The 20,344-nt window shown below is 49.0% G+C and overlaps 1 protein-coding gene across 1 annotated transcript in view; it reads left to right on the forward strand.

Moving 5' to 3' along the window:
- Positions 1-20,344, forward strand: part of Ngf (nerve growth factor) — a 52,999-nt gene that overhangs the window by 313 nt on the left and 32,342 nt on the right. The gene's annotated exons all lie outside the window — the stretch shown is intronic.

A 20,344-nucleotide genomic window follows, 5' to 3' on the forward strand; every position in this document is an offset into this window, starting at 1 on the left:
AGAAGTCCCAAAGTCAACACTGGCGCCTGCAGAAACAGCACTGCCTTGCCTGAGCTCTCGGCTTAGAAGGGGACAGCGCTCAAGAGAGCCTGGAGAGAGGGATGCGCACGCTGCTAGCGCGCTGGGGTGGCGGAGCAGTAGCCCGCGCGGTGGAGGGCGAGTGCAGAGTGCGCCGGCTGGGGAGTGCGCAGAGTCCCGAGAGTGCCACGCTGCCCTTAGGTAAGAGGGCCAGCCGCCCAGGGCGCGCTAGGCTTGGTGCTTATCGCGGGGCTCAGAACATAGATTGTGGGTGCCTGGGGTTGATTCAGGGAGCTTGGGTTTCAAGTGCTGAGGTCCCGAGCGCCAGGGCCCTCAGTGGGGCCTGCTATGTATCTCAGAGGCATAACCCCGCTGTTTGGGTCACCCAGTACATTCAGCTGTCTGCTGCCAGGTGTGGCAGAGGCTGGCACCCGGCATTGGGAAGGGCAGCGGGCGCTCTTGGGTTCAGACGGAGAAGCTGCAGGGGAGGGAGAGAGAGGACTCTGGGGTCAGGGTGTTGCAACTTGAAGCCAACGTAAACATGAGGTTTGGTTAGCTCCGTTTGATTACAATGTTCTAGCTTTCCTAAAACTTTCTGAGATTCTTAAGGAAGGTGTTTTGGGTTTGACCTTTCTCGTCAGGTTTACTTCAGAGATTCAAGAAGCGCCTGCTTGCTAGGCTGGTTTTTCCAAGTTGTTCCAGGCTGGAAATTGTAGCAGTTTGAAGGATAATTTATGGGTGTTTCGTGCATTAAAGTGTATTACAGCAAAGTCTTTTGGTTGCTGTGGGTATTAAGGAAAACTCAGTGCACGTTCCCAGCTGCAAACCAAAATACTGCTCTCCTGGGTGCCGCTGCCCCATCTGTCATGGGAGGCCAGTGGAAACCTTGGAGAAAAGGCACTTGATGTATTGCCCTGCATCCATCCTCCTGGTATTGCTCTCTCTGCCCGTGCCATCCGCTCTCCCCATAGACATGACCGCCTGAACTTTGCAAAAGCAGCTGGCCTGGAGGGCCCCCCATTAACTTCTCCCCAGGGTCCCGAACTTCCGAAACTGTGTTATATCGGTTGAAAATGTCTGTTTCTCCCTCTCCAAGCAGTACAGAGGTAGTACAGGTGGCCCGTGCCACCCTCCTTCACTGGTGTTACAGTTTCCCACCAAATGAAACTTTCCCTCCGCAGAGTCACACTCCACATTAAGCCCGATGGGTTTCATCTGTTGAGTAAGGCATGCGTCAGCCTGGCCATGTGAATACTAATTCATCATAGATAGTATTCCCAGAGGTTGACAGGGGACAAGCAGCTGGAGGAGAGCATGGCCGGGAGGATGAGGCCAGCATGGCTGGTGCTGACATACAGAAGACTTGAACTCGGTAGTGGAAGGAGGATAGAGTTAATGCCATATTCTTCTGTCCCTTCCCTCATCATTTCCCCGGATGTAGACAGGTGGGGGAAGAAGAAGCCTCCAAGAGAAAATGTTAAGGGGTACCACACATAGCAAGTCGGGGTCTCTGGGGCACGGGGCACACGGTTTGACGGAGCCATAGGAGTGAGTCAGAGGGTTTTAGAGCCAGCTGAGACCACTGCCATCCCTGCAGTCACCCGAAGCAGGCCAGAGCCATCAGAAAGTCATCCTGAGGCTGGTGGCCCTCAATTCTCTGCTCTCAACCTTTAGCAAGGAATGGGTTTTTCCTTTCTCCTCACACCCACCTCACAACCCCCGCGCCCCGAGGACAGTGAGTGGAAAGGATGAGGCCCCACACTCCATTCTCCTCCAGGGAGAGCTCTGTGCCCAGACCAGAAAGGGGGCCCCAGCTGCCAACATCAGCATGGAGACTAGGGCAGGGCAGGGCAGGGCTGGAGCCCCAGGGAAGTTTCTCATCCTTACTGAGATTCAGCTGATGAGAAAATCACACACTTCTAACCGAGTGCGGAGCCTGACAGCTGCTCACTTGAGGAGCACGGGGTCTCGGAGCTACCGGGAAAACACAGAGAATATAGTTACTGATCTTTTTTGCTAGGAATGTAACCGAGCTGTGCCTAGACGCCACACAGCCGTAACGGACAGAGCCAGAGACCTGGCCACTTGCCCTCTCCTAATAAGAACTCCAGGCACCTCAGTGTCCGGAGCAGGCTTCCACAGTCAGGAAGCAGTAGGTGTGCTGAGGGTATGCACCAAGTCTCTGGTTATCTGAGAAGCAAAGGACCCGTGTTTCTAGAAAGTGTCTCTTTTCTTTCTTCGACTGGCACCTTTTTGTCTTACACACCGTGGCTCTCAAGCTTAGCCAGTTCTAAGATTAACTCTGAGGGAATTAGTGTTGTGTCATAGTGATGTCAGGCAGATAAATCAAGAGGAAAGAAAACTCCTTCCTGACCGGTTCCTGGATGTTTGCTAATTGACAGGGGGATATGGTTATGATTCCTGATTCCAAATAGTGAGACTAAGATGACTCTGAGACCAATGCATAAAACACAGAAAATGAGGCTTTGGGATCACTGGCCTTCCAATGGGGTGTGCATAAGGTAGAGATGTTCTTATTTGAGCTAAAGGGAATAGACCTTCAGTCACAAATTTTAGACGGGACTGGAAAAATGAGGACCCATCACAGAGGACAGTTGCTTGGGGGCTATTGTGTTTTCTCTGCTCTTCTGTGGACAATACAATGCTTTTGGGGGAATCTCTGTAGATTGTTGGCCTTAGACTGTGAGATAGGGAGAATCAAATTTAAATGTTGAGATGGTCTCTTGATTAATTTCTCCTGTATTTTGAGTAATCTTCCAATGGTGGTTTTTCAGTTGTAAGAAAGGAAAGGCAGCAGCCGCCTGTGGCTGTGAGCAAGTCATTAACCTCATGAAATCTGAGTAGTGAATTGCATGATGCCATTTGTCAATGGAGCCATTGACACATCAGGGCAGTCCTTGGTTAAGTGTGGCCACGCCATACACACAGGAAGTTGAGTGTCCCTGCCTTACCTACTAAATGTCGGAAGTCATGACGGCAGCTGAGATTGCCTCCATGTGTAAATGGTGCTTCCAGTGAAGAATTCCCTTGGGAATGGAATAAAGGTCATTCTTCCAGGCCCTTCTGTTAAGGCATCTATGAGGCAGTCATAGAATTGGGACTTCAGAAGCCCTAGTCCTCTGAGTATCAGCATATCAGACTTAGTGCCTCCATCAAAAGGGACCTCAGTGTTAGGATCCTGCCAGGTGTCACCTTCTGCCTTCAGTGGCTGGAATTTCACTGCAAATGGCCCATAGGAGAAGAAAAGCAGAAAGAGGGGGGGGGGGGGGGGGATCAGAACCGGGCACCTTCTTCCTCAGCCACATGCTGTTGAGAGCACAGGCAGACCACCTGCTCAGGGAGACCCCAGCACTGAAGAAAACCTTCCTTTCCTTGTTAAAGGGATGATGGCTTTGGCAGTAGGGGGTGCCGTCCCTAAGGCAGGAAGCCTCAGGGTCCCCTCACCCCTGGCACTGACTTTAATACAACATGGGCACATGTTGATAGTCAAGGGATACGACTAGGCAAGCCGTGAGGGTCAATGGGAATCAATAATGCTCCATTTCAAAGAATAAGCTAGCCAGGCTCCGTGGAAGGGATGCTCCCGGAGGCACTGTTGACGTTCTCCAACAGAACAGCTCGGTTATCCTCACCTGTTGCCCCAAGACTTCCCTTGGGGACAAAATAAAAATAGAACCTCTTGCTTATTTATAGTTCAGATGTATAAAAAGAATGTTTTTGGAGGGTGTACTGGAACATACATTTGTTACTTACCCCAAACTTAGTAGAAATAGAAGAGAAAGTTAATGTGGAGGTACTTGGATTTCAGAGTCAATTCTGAATGAGATCAAAAGAAAAAAGGAGAAGGACCGGGAGATGGGTGGTTCAGCTGACCAAGTGCCTGCTCTGCAAGCGTGTGGACCCAAGTTCAAATCCCCAGCACCCATCTAAAAAAACCAGGTGAGGTGTCAGGAGCCTGGAGTTCTGGTACCAGGGAGGCAGAAGCAAGTGAATCCTGGCAACTTTCTGGTTGGTTTAGTCTCGCCAAATAGGTGACCTCCAGGTTCAGTGAGACACCCTGTTTCAGAAAATAAGGTGAAGAGGGAAGAGGAAAACTACACACACACACACACACACACACACACACACACACACACACACACACACACACACGCACACGGTGTTTGTGTGGGGTATGGGATATTTAAAGGATGATAAATGAGGCTAATCCGATGACAAAAATCTGTCAGGTAGGGCTAGCTACAACGCTTCCTGAGTTGCCCAAGAGTTTGGCAAACCTTTTGCACGTGCAGCAAGTCTTTTTATTGGTAGGGGTGTGAGTCAGAGTCAGACAGTCGGGACTTATGTGAAAAGCTAGCAGCTTGAGAAGCTTTGGCACGGCCTGGGTGCCTTGTGCAGGTGGAATCCCAATGAGTGACTGAATCTGGCTATGATTGACTGGAATGCACAGGCCGAGTTTGGCCCAGAAGCTATCCCATGCTGGGCAGTTACAACCCACTGCTACTGGAATAGTTTCCCAGTAACCACAAGGTATTTGCTCTCTTGGAGGATATTAAAGAAGCATACCCTCACTGCTCACCCCTAAGTCACTACATGGGAGGGAGCCTTCCTGCACGGCCAAGGCCGATTTCTCCTGTTTCTTTTGGCTGTTCCTTCAGTAGTGAGGGTTGGCCCTCTACATGTTGTTCCTAAGAAAGCTCAGAGACAACAGTCCCTCCTGGTAGAGGCAAGAACTCAGCTTGCCCGTGGTAGAGTAGGGGAAAGTGTCACATCAGTCCCGTGGTTTACAGCCAGCTCTGTGGTTTAAGCATCATTACTCATGAAGTGACTTGCAACTCTTCCCTGCTCAGTCTGGTGAAATGATAGCCCATTTTTGGATATGAGTAGACCTAGCTTAGAGGTCAGCCAATGGAGATACTATCTCATCACTGTGAATAACCATGTATTAAATCTTCTGGGGCAAGTGGGAGATCCCAGGATCCCAGGAGGGACAGGTTCCCTCTGCATTATGATCACGAGTTCGACAAAACACACACACACACACACACACACACACACACACACACACACACATATGCGCGCGCGCGCGTGCGCATTGCCTGAAAATGCTCAGCTAATTAATCAGAGAAGGAGGTAGTACTCTATGGAGCGCAGAGGCCCAAAGGACCAGTTTCCTCCCATGTGTACAAGGTTCACATCACTGAGCTCCACCTGCTGAGTCCTGCTGGATGGTGTGGCTGGAACACCTAAAGAGCCTGGCACAACAGGATCCTCCCTCCCTAAAGCTTTTGCTCTGTGTGGAGGGTGAAGAGAGCCTGGACTTTAGGGAGACTGCCCCCCCCCCTTTGTAGTGCCTTCATTTTGAGTAGGACAGCATCACCTCTGAGCTTCATGTGTCTCCATATATATAAAACAATTTTATATATATATATATATATATATATATATATATATATATATATATATATATATATATATATGGGGAGGGGGAAGAAATCTTTTGATGGCCTTGAAGCCTTCTCTAGGAATTTACTCATTTGTATCGTTGGGTTTGAAGGGACGTTGTGTAATTAACATTCTCACTTTGATGGAATTTCAGCCAAACAGTTCATCTTCTGAATTCTGTCTTCCTCATCATATCTGGGCAAAAAGAGGCTGGTGGGTATTTGTCTGGAATTCTCTCTTGGAGCCAAACTTCTCCTCAGACTTTGCTGTCAGAAAATGTTAGACTGTTCTCTCGAAATAAAGCATTTTTTGAGAATTGCCATGTTTTCCGGCAGTTTTGGTTCCCTTCACTGCATAGCAACTCCTCTGCATGTTTACAATCGTAAGTGTCTTGTCACAGTTACAGGGGACGAAGGATATGGCAGCTGAGCACATGCTCCCAGATGTAGGCCAGGGCAGGCAGCTGCTGCCTCCACAGTTACCATTTGGTTTCCTCCTCTCAGCTCGCCTTTTTGATAATATGCTCCTCACAGCAGGGCACTGTGGGAGACGTGTGACAGGCACATGATTCTGTAACAAGGAGCAAGAGGAAACTTGCTCCCGGGGCTCACCAGGCCATACACAGGAGTCAGGCCATAAAGGACTAGGAACCACAGAAAGTTAAAAGCAATATGCTCCACTGTGAGGGGACAGGCCACCTACTATTTTGCGGGATTGTAGGTCCAGTGCAGCCAAAATTTGCAACTGGTTGAATAATCAAAACTTGGAGTCTGAATGTATTATTTTCTCTTCGTCTAAATGTCCCCACAAGGCTGCTGGGTTCATTACATTTCTGTTGCTGTGATAAAACACCATGATCGCGGTAACTTATAGAAGAGTTTATTTGGCTTCTGGTTCCAGGGGGCTGAGTCCATCATGATAGCGGCAGCAGGCAGCAGGCATGGCGATGGCAGCCGGAGAGCTCGAGTCTCCAAGGAGGAAACAGAGAGAGTGAACTGGGATTGGCCTGTGGCTCTTTAAACCTCAAAACCCATCCCCAGTGACATATTTCTTCCAGCAAGGCCATATCTTCTAAACCGACCCACACAGCACCACCAACTGGGGACTCAGTAAACAAACATCTGAGCCAATGGGGGACATTCTCATTCCAACCACCACTCTGGGCCTGGTGGCATCAGCCTGTCATTTCAGCTCTTTGGGAGGCTGAAAAAGAAAGGCCTGCCTGGGCTACGGAGTGAACTTAAGGCCAGCCTGGGCAACTTAAAATGACTTGAAATTTGGCAGGCCTTAGGTTCAGTCTCGAGGCCTAGGGGGTAAAATAAATCCCGGTGGCTCAAACAAAATCCGTGAGAAGGCTCTTATCTTTTGATGTAAACTCTCACCTTTGGAGTAGTTACCATCGCCTCAAAAGTACGAATGTGTAGTCCTAAGCTCCAAAAGGGGAGAGAGGTGAAGGGTTAGGAGAACCCTGAAGACTCTGGAGAGGTCTATAGGGTTTTATGGAAGTCCAGAATCAAAATCCATCAGAATGGGCTTTGTATTGTTCCACCTTGTCTGAGTTCTATGGTCACATTTCTTAACCACAGTGAGCCTCAGTTCCCTCATCTGAGAGAAAATCAGAGTTCCATCTATAGAGGACAGGCACCGGCTGGGAGGCCCCTGCGACCTCAGCACTTTGCTGCAGATGCTTGTGTGGGGCAGCTGTGAGAAGCTGAGGGTGGTGTGAAGACAGGGCTGGCTTGACTCCGAAGGGTCCCTCTCAGAATCCAGCATTCAGCTAGCTGCTTTTCCAGGACCCACACTGCCCTGCCTTTTCTGCCCCTGAAAGCACGAGAGGTTGTAGGCTCTCTTCCCCTTTTCTACATCTCTCCAGGGCCTGTGGCTGCTTGCCTAACACCCCCTCAGAATCCCACCCTTTAAAAGCCAGGCCACCACAAGAAAAAAAAAAAATATATATATATATGTAGTATACTAAGTTAGAAGTTGTGCCCGGGAGTCTGTACAGACATGCACAGAAAATATTCAAGGAATTCTTAGGAATAAAAAAAAAAATCGCAAATCTGGATTTTTGCGTGAGGACATCACAGGAACATGTTTTCTCAATTACTGCGCACATTTCTTAGAGTGAAGTCACCAGTCCCCAGCTCATCGGGCTTGACGAGCGCTCAGCCACACCTGACCTGGAGTTCACTTTCCATGACTTAATCTGATTCGGCCAACCCAACCACTGCCCCTCAGCATCAGACAGAATCATCCTCAAATCCTAAACCAGGGTAGGAGGTGCACACCCCTAAAAAGAGCTCAATTTCAGATGCTGAGAACTGAGAGAGAGAATTCTGTTCCTGCCGTGGAAGGACCGAGTTCCACAGTCCCTGGCCTCTTGTTGTCCTTTAGCATTTCTTGTTAGATGGTGACCGCACGTGGCCCGATGGAGCAGATGAATTCTTTAGTTTCTGAAAGCAGAGGAAATCGTCTCTTTTGCAGAAAAGCATGCATCAACTGCCTAAAATATCACCCACTGGAGCCTGCGAACAGCAATTGTGTCCTCTGGATGGTTTCCTGGGCTGACTCTTTTCCAAGCAGTGGCTTTGTTAGATATTTCTAATTTCTGAGATATTTTATTAATGATGTGCCCTTGGCAGAGGGATGATCAGAGCACACAATTAGCAGTCTTCTTCAGTGCAAGACCCTGCCCACACCCACCCAGACCAAAAGAAGGCCGAGGGACAGTTCAGATCAACTGTCTAGAGGAAGGAGAATGTTTTTCAAAATACAGGGTGAGACCTGTTGGCAGACTGGAGATAAATTTAGTAGTACCATTCTCGTTAATGTGAAGGGAGGTAGGGAGAGAAGAGAGGGGGAATGAGAAGGAAAGAAAGGGAAAGAGAGAGAGGAAGGCAGGGCAGGAGGAAGGATGGATAGACAGATTTGGGTAAACGATTTAAAAACCAATACACACTGGAAGAAGCAATGAAATCTTGTTTTCGGTTGTATGTTCCTGTACACGTGCAAGTGTTCAGACAGGCTAATGATGGGAAATGTTTTCTGTTTAAACTAACTATAGTTTTTTAAAAAAGAAAAATGTTGAAAGCTGCTGGTATAGAAGACAGTGTCAGAATGTTAGAGAAAAGGGCAGGGCTCTGAAACAGCCAGCCTGGGGGTTCAGTTTGTGCTCGTTTTGTGGTCTTGGGTAGCCTCGCTTCTCTAAGTGTTGATGTCTTCTACAAGGTAGAATAGTCGCCCCAGCACAGAGATGCTGCGCAGATTAGAACAAAAGTCAATGAGGTACCGGGTGCTGTGCTTGCTCCTGGCAAGCGGGGACGTGTGTAGCTCTGCATCATCTCCTCTTTTCCGTTCATCCCCTCCTTTGTCCCCCCCCCCTTTCTTCCATCTCCTTCCGTCTCCTCCTCTGTCACACCCTCCTCTGTCCTTTCCTCTGTCCTCTGCTTTGGGACCACTCATCTTCATCAGAGCTGGGATGTTTTTATCCCTGGGGTTTGCATTTGCTCTGCGAACCTCTCAGAGAAGCACTAGGGATGACCTCACTTCCTCCCTGCTTACCCCACTGCACATGTGCAGAGCCATCTTACTTGGACTCTGTTCCTCTAAATGTGACCATGACAGTGATTGTGTGAGAGACACCAGGCACCTGTCTGTCACCGGTAATGGTCAGAGGGATGCTGTGGCCTTTCCTAGTCCTGTGACTGGGATAAATGCTTTGGTCCTGGTGTAGGTGTCGTGATTTTGGATGGAGCTTCTATCCTTACAAAACCATCCTTAGCCTCAATACATATATTTAAATAATATCAGGGCTGAAACACTATTGCAATGTTAGTAGTTGTCAAATTTCTAAAGAAATCCCTGACCAGGGCAGAGGGCTGAAGATTTTCTCATAACTCACTTGGAGGGTTTAAGTTTCTCTCCCAATGGAAGCAGCTGGAAGGTCAATTTGAACACTGGAGGTGACTCTTCAGGTAAGGCAAACCTAACCTTGCCCTCAGACCAACCAGCAGGTGGTCCTTGACCCTGGCTGCTCAGGTTCCCAGTGGAGGGCGCAGGAGAGAGTAACCCCCCACTGTGATTGGACTCTTGAGCCAGGAAGGTGACTGTCCCAATTCCCTGGAGAGCCTGTAAGATATGGCCCTGAGGGCAGATCAGTGGTGACAGACTGCCAGGCTCTGCTTGTAGAAGTCTTGCTCTCCTCCTTCGGCTTTGCTCCCCTGGGGCTCATTCCCGCTCTTCTAGTAAAATGCTCTTCCTCTAGGCACTGTTTTCACCACGAAGACTCAAGGAGGATTATTTGTGACATCTCCTCAAAGGCTGCATTCCTGCCCAGAACAGACACCCACTCCTTCCAAGCAGTTTGAGGTTGCAGGACAATGGGGCAGGCAGGGAGGAAAGAAATGGACCTGGTCCTTGGGGTGATTTTGATTTCCATCAGCGTACCCAACTCTTTTCTTAACCATTCACACATCAGTCCCTGCAGAACTAATGGCACTAGCATTAGTGACATCGTGCTAGTGCTAGCAGCATATCACTAGGTGATAATCATAGCAAAAGACGGACGCTTGTCCCATGAGACCCAGATCCGCCCGTGGGTAATACCGAGCCAAGCACCTGGGAGCTGGCATGGAGCGGGCCAGGCGGAGGATGAGTTTCGATTCCTGGCTGCTGCACCGGGGTTTAGGGGAAAGCAAAGGCTGTCTGACCTCTTCTGTGCCACAAGGAGGAAAGGAAAGTCTGTTTCTGCAATGTCTAAAACTTGCAACGACAAGTGGAATCACTTGTCCCAGAAATGACATGCCACCGAGAAGGAAACAAATAATCTCTCTTTTTGATCTGGATTCAAGGGTGTTGCTTCTGGGTTGTCCACAGTGAAAGTGTGAACACTTGGCAACGTTTCCCCTTTGAAGAGGTCGGGCCCAAAGCCCAACTCTGAATTTCATGCGCATGCGTCAGCATCCCTGGCTCTTGGAAATATGTTAGGGGTGGGTTACTTCCTTTCTTTTTCTTTTTTTTTTTTTTCTTTTCTTTTTTTTTCTTTCTTTCTTTCTTTGTGTGTGTGTGTGTGTGTGTGTGTGTGTGTGTGTGTGTGTGTCCTTGATCTTGATTTTTTCCAAAAAAGAACAAGATATCTCAGGAAGCATGGATCCTATAAAGCAGCAAATACATCTCAAAAAGTTTTTATAAAGTATCTTTATTAAGGGAAAAATTAATTTTAAATCACCATGGTATGCAGAATGCTCACTTTTGGTCACTTCGACTCTGTTGATGGTTTTCAATTGTAGAATTATGTATGATGGTAGAGTTTTGACTGCATCATTGGTGTTAGAGAAAATTAAACAAACCTACCTGTAGCATTTTCTGTATGTTGGGAAAAATTTTACATGAGAAAGAAAATTTCTGATATAATCTGAGTTTGGTAACACATTTAAATGATTAGAGATTAGTGCTTATTCTTTTTTATAAAAAAAAAAAAACCTGTTCTTATCGCATACCATCTAAATTGGGCAAATCGCAGAACTTCTCTAAGCCTGTTTCCTAATCCACAAAATATTTACTCACAGTCCTGGGGCCTCACACTATGAATGTACGAAGCACCCAAGCTATAGAGTAGGACTCCGGTAGATGTTGACTCTGCTCATGGTTGGGTATCACCGGCCCCAGAGGAGCAACTGTCCATCTCAACAGCAGGAGCAGATGTGGAAGCCACCCCCCAGGAGCCTGGGAAGTAGCGGGATGTTCTGGCAGCAGCTGGGCAGAGCCTGTACTAGCCAGTAAGCAGGCCCTGGGAGGCAAGTTCAAGGGCCCTGGGGGAAAGGCCAAAGAAGGAACCAGAGTCTCCAGGTTCTTGTACCAGGGGTGGGGTTTGAGATGCCCAGGTTGGATGTACATTGCTGTAGCCTGTCAGTGTCCCACATCTGGAGTGAGACTGCTAGCACACATTCCTTCACGTACGGGTCAAGAAAGGCGCCTGTCAGTCATCGGTTGCTCTGCAGCGTGGGTGCCAGGCATTACAGTGGTGTGACGTGGATACAGAGTGTGAGGAACTCCACCAGTACCTGGTGGCTGGGCTGAGGATGTCTCAAGGCAAATGTGACCATGGTGCCAGGATGACCTGGAGACAGAAGCATTCCTATTGTCCCTCATCCTTCATGCGTCTCCTCCTGTGTCTCTTTTCTGCCTTCTCTGTCTCTTCCCGACCTCTAGATGAAAGTCCCTGGAGCTTGCTTCAGGATCTTCTTTATTTTCCAGATCATTCTCTTCCAGGATGATGTCATCCTGCCCATCATTAAACACAACCTAAGATCCTGGATGTCTGTTTGCTCTGGACCTCTCCCCTGGGCCCTAGGCTCTTCTGTTCTACAGTCAGGCACTGGGTGAACTAATGGACAGCTCAAATTGAGAATTTTGACACCCCCCCCCAACCATTCCCCTAGTCTTATTTTATTCCCACGGAATTATGCAGAAATTATCCTGAATTCTATTTTCCTCCTCACTTTTCCTATCCAGTTATCTCATACGTCTCGCTGGATCACCCTCGTGGTTTCGCCACTTCTTGCCACTGCTGCCACCAATTTAGTCTGAGCCGCCACAGCCGCTCATCCCTAGTAGCCCCCCTCTGTGGCTCTTGTCCCTCTGAATACGACATTTTTGCAGGTGGAAGTCCCGCTGTGGTCTTTTTCAGCCCCCAATCGCTTTCCATATACACAGACTAAATCTGCATTCTTGGTGCACACCTGTAATCTCTGTACTTGGGAGGTGGAGGCAGGAGGGTCAGGAGTTCAAGGCCATCTTTGGTTACCTAGTTTGCAGCCTTCTGGGCTGTGTGACCTTTTCTCAAAACCATGTCTTCACCATGACCTTACCGCAGGGCTCTTTCTCTAGAGCTCATTTTCCTCCCATGGGGACAGTTGACAATACTTGGAAACAGTCTGGGTTTTCACAAAATAGGGATATTACTACCTCCAGTGGGTAGAGACCAGAGACAGGTCTAAATGGTCCAGTGCACTGGACAGTCCCCCAAATAAAGAGGGGTCTGGCTCCAAGTGCCAGTAATGCCGGTGGGAAGAAATGGTGTCTTAAATGAGTCAGACCGACTGTCCCCAGTGTCTCCTGTCACTCCTGCCTTTACCTGCCACACCGCAACCGCAATGACCATGCTGTGACTTAATGCTGTTGTGTGCAACCAATCTCAGGATCCTGGCAGAGGCGGTTTCTGCCAATGGTCACCCATACCCATTCATCTGTATATGGTTAGCTTTGCGCATCATTTAGGTCTGCCTAGATGTCACTCACTACCCACTCAGATCTGAAATCTGAGTCCACCCCCACCTAATCGGGCCACTCCCTTCTGCCGTCTGCTTGGTTTATTTCATAGTACTCTTAGAATTTCCTTCTTTCTTTCCTGCTCCTTCCAGAAGAGTAGAGAATGAGGGCATGGGATTTGCTGTATTCATCAAAGAGTTCATCACATGGTAGGACCTCGGAAAGTATTTGCCAGATGAGTTTAACGGATAATTGATAAGCATGCCGCAGTTGTGGCTTACTGCAGAAGGTCAGGAAAGGAAGCAATTAGTGATCTCCAGCTGTTTGAGGAGGTGGCCATGGACGGCAGTGCAAGCTCTTGGTTATCTTTCCCTCCAGATGCATGCAATGCCCTAAAATGGAACTTGACAACCATATTCCCATCCCCACCCCCAGCTACCTATGTGTCTGTGGGCAGCTCTCTTATAAGTTAGAGACAGCTTGGACTTGAGTCTTTAAAAGGCTACAGAGCTAAGCTGGAGGCCGAGGGTGCATGACACCATTGGGGAGAGGACTCTGGAAATGGGTGGGGACAAATCAGAACTAACAGGGACAATCTAGCTCTGGGTGGTTAGGAGACGGGGAAGGGAGGGCCGCAGAGGAGAGCAGGTGTCTCTAGGGAAGAGCCTTTGGTCCACTGTTCCAGGACCACAGAATGGATGGAGGTGTTGCTGGTACCTGTCTGTGAGGAGTCAAACCAAGGAGATGGATTGGAGCTGAGATCCTGGGAAGGGAGATGAGGAGAGGGCATCCAGGCAGAGGTCTGCACTGTATGTCACACTGACCTCTACGGAGTTGGTAGCTCGCAGTATTATTATATGAAAAACAGTTCCAAATGCTTGGACCCACTGTCCAACACTTGTGCTTGAGTGTGACCGTCATTACAGTAACACATGAGAGATGGCAGTGGACCTTGCCAATGATGGGCAGAGTGTCTCCCCCTCCGCCCAGGTCAGTTCCCTGAACTACATGACAATGAAGACACTTGAGGAAGAGGAAGTTGGAAAGGAGTCGATCAAGCTTACCTAGCCAAGGCTCCAAAATCTAGGGGATGCAGATTCTGGGATTGGCAATAGTGGGGCCCCCATTAAAGAAGGGTGCTAGCCATGGGCACACAACACAGCACCAGCCATCCCAAAATCCTATCCAAGAAATTGTGTGGCCAGGGTCTGTGCTTACGGGGCCGCTTCAGGACATGCACTCATGACTGGTTCATTTTGCTGCCCGGATACTTCTGAGGAGATGACTGTGTGGGATTAGCTGGCCAACACCTCGTTTTATTGGTCTGTTAATGCAGATTTAAAGTAACACACCTCAGATGGAGACAGCTTACTCCAACTAACCCAAAATATTATTATGAAAATTTACAAGGTCTAAAGAGTGATATAATGGTGATGAAATTCAGATGTGTTAGGAGACTCATGCCTAATTTGGTCCTGACTCAGTCCATAGAAATATGGATTTTTCCCCGCAGACATGGTCTCATAGTTGCCTGGGCACTGTGTGCCTTGTAGGGCAGGACAATGAGGCTGTCTGTCATCCTTAGGCTCAGAAGGTACAGGTCCTACCCTCACAGGAGAACTATCCATCTCTGCTTCCCCAGAGCCTGATTCATCACTGTGGCTTCTCATTCACAAGAACCCATCTCTGCCAGTTTGTCACTGGGCTGTCTCCTTCTTGGTACACACGGGTTTGGTGCTCTCAGACTTCTCTATCAGCATACCACCCCTGAGCCTTCATCCCCACTCAGAACTAATGTGGCTGGTAAAAGTAAGAACGCTGCCTACCCCAGCGGCACAAGCTGTGAGCAGCCACCACATTCTCACCATCAGAAAAGGCAACAAGCCATTCCCTGACAGGTCAGCCAGCAGGCCGATATTAGTCTCTTTTTTTCCTGTGTAACATTAAATGAATTATATAAACTCCTTCAATCTCATTTCCTGAGCTGTGGAAGTGCATTAATCAAAGTACTTCCCATATAAAATGATTAAAGGAGAGGGGTCATGTAACACTCAGCCCGGTACTTGGTGCATAAAAGCTGTCCCACAAATGGCTGTCTTCCTCATTACATTCGTAAAATCTCAGAAAGTGAAATGCAGACATCAGTCAGTCACTCCTGAAAAGATTTTGGAGCTGGAGGTATTTTTAAGGTAAAGGAAATGAATGGGATGGGAAGAAATCCTCAGACAAGTATTGTAGAAGGTTCGTGTCCATGTTTCAACACATGACTTGATGTTCTTTTGTGGGATAATCCTCAATTACACCATCTGTAAGATGGGGAACCTTGTATCGCTGTGATGAACGAGGACCACAATGCTTATAAAGTGGTTAACACGGTACACTAGCCTCAACGAACAGCTTCTCTCCCGTTCTTGCTGCTGGTATCACACCCAGACCCTCTGCTACCTTTTGGCCCAGACCCAGCACGTAGGTAGAGACCATCCAGCCTCTGCTCCAAGAGTCTCTTCCTTTCACAGGGCATTTGTAGCCACACAAATCCTCATAGAGTTCTAGAGACCACAGAGACCGCCTGCCTCCAGGAGGCTTTGTCACGGGGAACAGCGGTGTTCACGCTGATTCCTTTCTTCTGAAGTTGAGCCCCTAGCCCTCACCCCCCGTTCCTTGGTGGGCACAGGAGCATGGGAGCTATGCCCTCTGGAGGAAGTCTAATTCAGCCAGCAGCACAGGGCACAGAGCCAGGTCACATCTTTTGCTGCTGGCCCTGCCAGGGAGTGCTGGACCAGGACAGGAAGGAATTCTGGCCATCCACCTTCCTTGAACACAGAAATAAATCATGGGGATTATCATTTCAGATGAAAACTACCAAAATAGATATGAGAGCATTTTTCCCTATGTCCCTAAGCACCCATTAAAATGGAGAGAGTCTTTGGTCCTATCAAAATTGGTAATTATAAATAATTTCTGCTGCGGGGGAATTGCCTATCTTAACCCCAGCCATTCACCAGGATTGCCCTTCCTATGTGCACACACTGTTCTGGGCTTTAAACATCAGAAGGACATTTAAGACTTGCACCCTTGCACAAAGGGCTGAAGGCTTTTCCGTCTGGTTGGCATTTCTTGTTTTTGCTTGAATTTCAAGGAAAACATTATCCACAGGGCTGGCCATCAGGTAGATTCTTCCTCGAAGAATGAGAAACAGTGGGGGGAAAGTACTTCATTAGATGTTTCCTGTCCCTAACACATGCTTCCTGGACCATCTTGCCATCTATCTATCTATCTATCCATCCATCCATCCATCTATCTATATATCCATCTATCCATCTATCTATCTGTCTGTCTGTCTGTCTATCTATCTATCTATCTATCCATCCATCTATCTATATATCCATCCGTCCATCTATCTATCTGTCTATCATCTATCATCTATCATCTGTCTGTCTGTCTGTCTACCTACCTACCTACCTACCTATCTACCTACCATCAAGACAACTGCCAACACTGAAGAACTGCAAAGGTCAATGGAATTGTAGTGTTGAAAGAATCAGAAGAAACCACCAAGTCCTTTTGCTCATAGGTAGGGAAAAATAATGTCACCTGTCAGCTGCCTGAAAGTTCTTTGGCTCTAGCCACCAAGTTATCAGGGATGTGCAAGGAGATGCTATTTCAGGGCTGGTGTCTGGCAACTTCGTTTTCCTTCCATTCCTGGTAGCTGGCAACAACTACCTGCGGGCAGAAGCTGTAAGTGGCACCCCCTAGTGTTGCAGTTCCCTAGAGCCCAGGGTGTCAGGAAGCTGCCAGTATGAAAGACCCACACCCTGGCTTTTAGACTCTTGGCCTTGAACACTGGACAGCTCCTGCAGGAGGTTTGCTCGACTTCCACAACTCAGCTGTGGCTGGGATGGTCTGGGATACCTGCTGGGACGACTTAGGAGGTGAGTCTACTTAGTAGCCAGGATGCCTAGCAGGTCATTCCCAAATCAGGCACCAAGGTGCCCACCATATTGCTCAGGGATTGAAGTGCTTGAGAGCCCAGGAAGTCTCTGGAGTGCTGCTACTTCCTGAACCACTGAAGGACACCTTGCTGTCAAGCAGTCATCCGCCTCGCGGCTTTGACAGTGTGGCCTGCACCAGTGAACTGGTGTGACCATGCTGCTGCCCCTTCTCTGCTGTCCCTGCTACTTCTTACGTTACCAGTTCAACACATGCTACTGATCGTAGACACGAGAAGACACTTGAGAGAAGCCTAATTATGCCTGATGTTCAGAAGAGCATCCAACCTACTGAGTGAGCCTGCAGAGTCTGCTTCTATAACCTAATGATGGATGTGTGGACCCGTCACCGCCAGTTACTGGACCAATTACAGCCCCGCCTTTTAGGACCCTACAGCAGTCTGTCTGTCGAGCCAACAGGGGAAGAGGCTCTCTCTTCTGGCCAAGGTGGAAATAGTTAAGAGGCATCTACAGTGGAGGCTTGCCACAACAAAAGGTCTGATACAGTGTTGCAAACAGCCCTGGCTGGGGCTTTGCCATCAGGAGCCTGGGTGATCAGGCCATCTGTGCATAGTTGTCTCAAGATGACCATGGAGTGTTCTAGACTGCCAGTGCTGCAATAGGAGTAGTCCAGTTAACAGTCAGACTGGGAGTTCCCTTGTAGCAACAGGAGAGCAAGGGCAAGTCCAGCATTTGCTGATATGGAGTCAAACTGTCCCATCCCAAGTATCTGCTTATTTACAGGAAAATGAATTGCTGGAGTGCTCGCAAGAAGAACCTGTTGTTAACACAAAAAAGCAATTTTAACAGTGTTTAATGCCTGCCCAGTGTTCTTGACAGAGGTGGGTCCTCCTTGTCTGTCTCAAAGGCCAAAGCTAGTGAGGGAAACGCCTGGCCTAAAGCCAGTGTGAGTAGCAGAGGCCCGCTAGGTCTCAGCAAACTTCTTCCGTTCCTTCTTTACCAGCTACTTTGTCTTGATAGCTGGGCACCCGCGACATTGGTGGACAGCCTCGTGTACTTCCTGCCCTCCTGGTGGGCTTTGGAGACCAGTCGAGAAGGCAGTCCATGATCAGCAATGCCACAAAGAAACCCAGTGTCCATTCTGGATGGCGGCAGCTTTCCCGAGAGAAGACATGATTCATCTAAGATCTGAAAGGTGGGCAGAAAGAGGCGGAAGACGGCTGTTCCAACGATGAAGGGAACTCCTCCTTCCTCATCCGGGAAATGTTCTCGAGGAGCGCCGACATGAGGCTGGCATACAAGGCTCACACCTGCTCCACCGTGAACTTCTCCACCACCTCCAGGCTTTGGGAGGTCACGTGGTGACTTGAAATTGGCTGCGGTGGATGTACTTAACCACAGAAAGCTGCCGATGTCACACCTTAGCGCTCCTCCTCCTCCAGGTTTGGAAAGGCGCTTTACCAGTACTCTATAGGCTTCATCCGCACCACCTGCTTCCTGCCTGTAGGCAGCACCAACACTGTCCCTTAAGCCTAGGGCTTGATCTCCCTCCTGCCGAAACCACCAAGTGCTTGTTCTCGTCAACAAGTGCCTTTGGCCTTGGGGCTGTGTATTTCAGGCCCCAGGGCCATCTGGCTTCTGCTTGGATCCAGGACATCCTAACAAGTCCGCACCAAGCTGCTAAGAAAGGGCCTGTTCTTGTGGTCTTCATCACCCCCTTGCCATCTAATGATATTTATCAACCACCCACGCCTGCCCAGCACTGTGTGAGACTTAGCCAGGCAGATCTCGAGTCCGGTTGTGACCCCTGAGGAATTCGGGCCTGGCTGAGGCTGCGAGGCTGACATTGTTCCTCCTTAATATAACATGGGCTTCTGAGGCACGAGAGTCAGGGCTGGGAGCCCAGGCGAGGACACAGGACAGGAGTCGGCACAGCTGTTGTTTGCCGTTTTAGCCCTCAGCCCAAGTCGTCCCGGGTGAGTAGGTGCCCCAGGTTAGAGCACGTGTGATATCAAAGCTGTAAATCAATAGCATCTACCACCTGTGTACACCCACTACTGTCATAGTGCTATAGAGGGATTCCCCAAAAGAAAAAGCAGATTGTGAGTTCTTAATGAAGCCCATCAGGAAGTAAGGACGGGCAGCACCCCGCCCCCCAGCTGCAGTGGCTTTGTTTTCAAAGGATGTGGTACCTATGAGGGGTATGTGTGTGCGCGCACTCGTACGTGCCTATGTGTACAACTATGTGTGTCTACACGTGTACATGCATGTGCATATGTTAGAACTTTGTTATTTCCTTGTGCATCTCCTGTAGATTTCCACTCAAGCAAATTCAGAGAGTAGTCAAAGCAGCGCTCTCAGCTAACTAACGCCTGGTCATCTCTTCAGGTCACGAAGCATGAGCCTTCATGCTTCAGGGTGGAGAGGGGAGGAAGTCTCCCCCACACAGGAACTGTTGGGTGAGTAAGGGCCAGCCGGTGATCTGCTAGGGTGGCTTGGAGATTAGAGGCAATGATGGCTGCCGTTTGAGGGTTCTGTGTTGTTGAAGGAGACAGCAAGGAGGAGAGTGTGGCTAGAGAGCCTGGAGTCTAGAGGTTGCCCAGGGTGGGCAGTAAGCCGGGCAGCCAGGCCAGTGGATAGGAAGGCCATCCCAGCTGTCCCAGGCCCCCTCTCTGTTTGCTGCACTGGTGGTCCACCACAGTGCCCTGGAGCATCCTTTCCTGATCCTGCCCTGAGATCCACAGGCATCCCTGCCCCTTTTAGCAAAGTACACTCATTTGAGGTTCGCAGTCCAGGCACAAGAAGTCGGCAAGATGGGCTGGAGAGAAAGTACCTGTCCCATCAGTAACGGAGAGACAGGGAAGTACCGTCCCATCAGTAATGGAGAGAGAGTAGAATCCCATCACAGATCATGCTTGTGCAGACTGCCAAGGCACCAAGCCAAGGGGACAAGAGAGGATCTGCTCTCCAGACCGTGCCCTGGCACGGGCTGCACCTGCCTGAGGAAAGGGCCCTTCTAATCCACACAGTGATTCTGTGTGGTCCTGACCTTAGGAGCCCCTGCTAGCCAGAGAAGAACTTGAGTTCACAATAGTGTCTGGGGGAAGGGCAGCCCTCGGGGAGAGAAAGGTGACACCCTTGTTACCAACTTTACAGTCTCGCCTAGGGACAGCTGAAATGTCTGTGGTCTGAAGATGAAGGGGTGCTTCCCTTATTGACATTGAAATAATTAGCTTGTTTAGCTTACTGTCTTCATTGTCCAAATAGTGTTCAATAAAACATCGTATTGCTGATAATTATCCAAACATTACTGGCAAATGGGGGAACTCCTGCCAGGGCCAGGGATGCCTCTCCAGTTACACAGAGTGCCAGAGTGTTTTCTTTATTGCCACATAGTCACCTGGCTGGCCTCCCTGGGCTGTGGCTCAGCAGTGACTCCTTATCAATTCCAGGTGAGGATCACGCTGATAAAGAGCAAATTCTTCTCTGTGGTCAGATCCCGAAATGCGGGGGTGATAAACACAGTGGCATTGTTTCCTTGCCTGAGTCTTGTTTTCCATGTGTGGGAGGAATTCCAGACTTGAGCATTCTGTGGCCAGACTTCAGAGATTTTCTTTTATTTTTTTCTGATCAAGACAACA

The sequence above is a fragment of the Peromyscus leucopus genome, chromosome 6, assembly GCF_004664715.2.
Source record: "Peromyscus leucopus breed LL Stock chromosome 6, UCI_PerLeu_2.1, whole genome shotgun sequence".
In the NCBI taxonomy this organism is placed as follows: Eukaryota; Metazoa; Chordata; class Mammalia; order Rodentia; family Cricetidae; genus Peromyscus; species Peromyscus leucopus.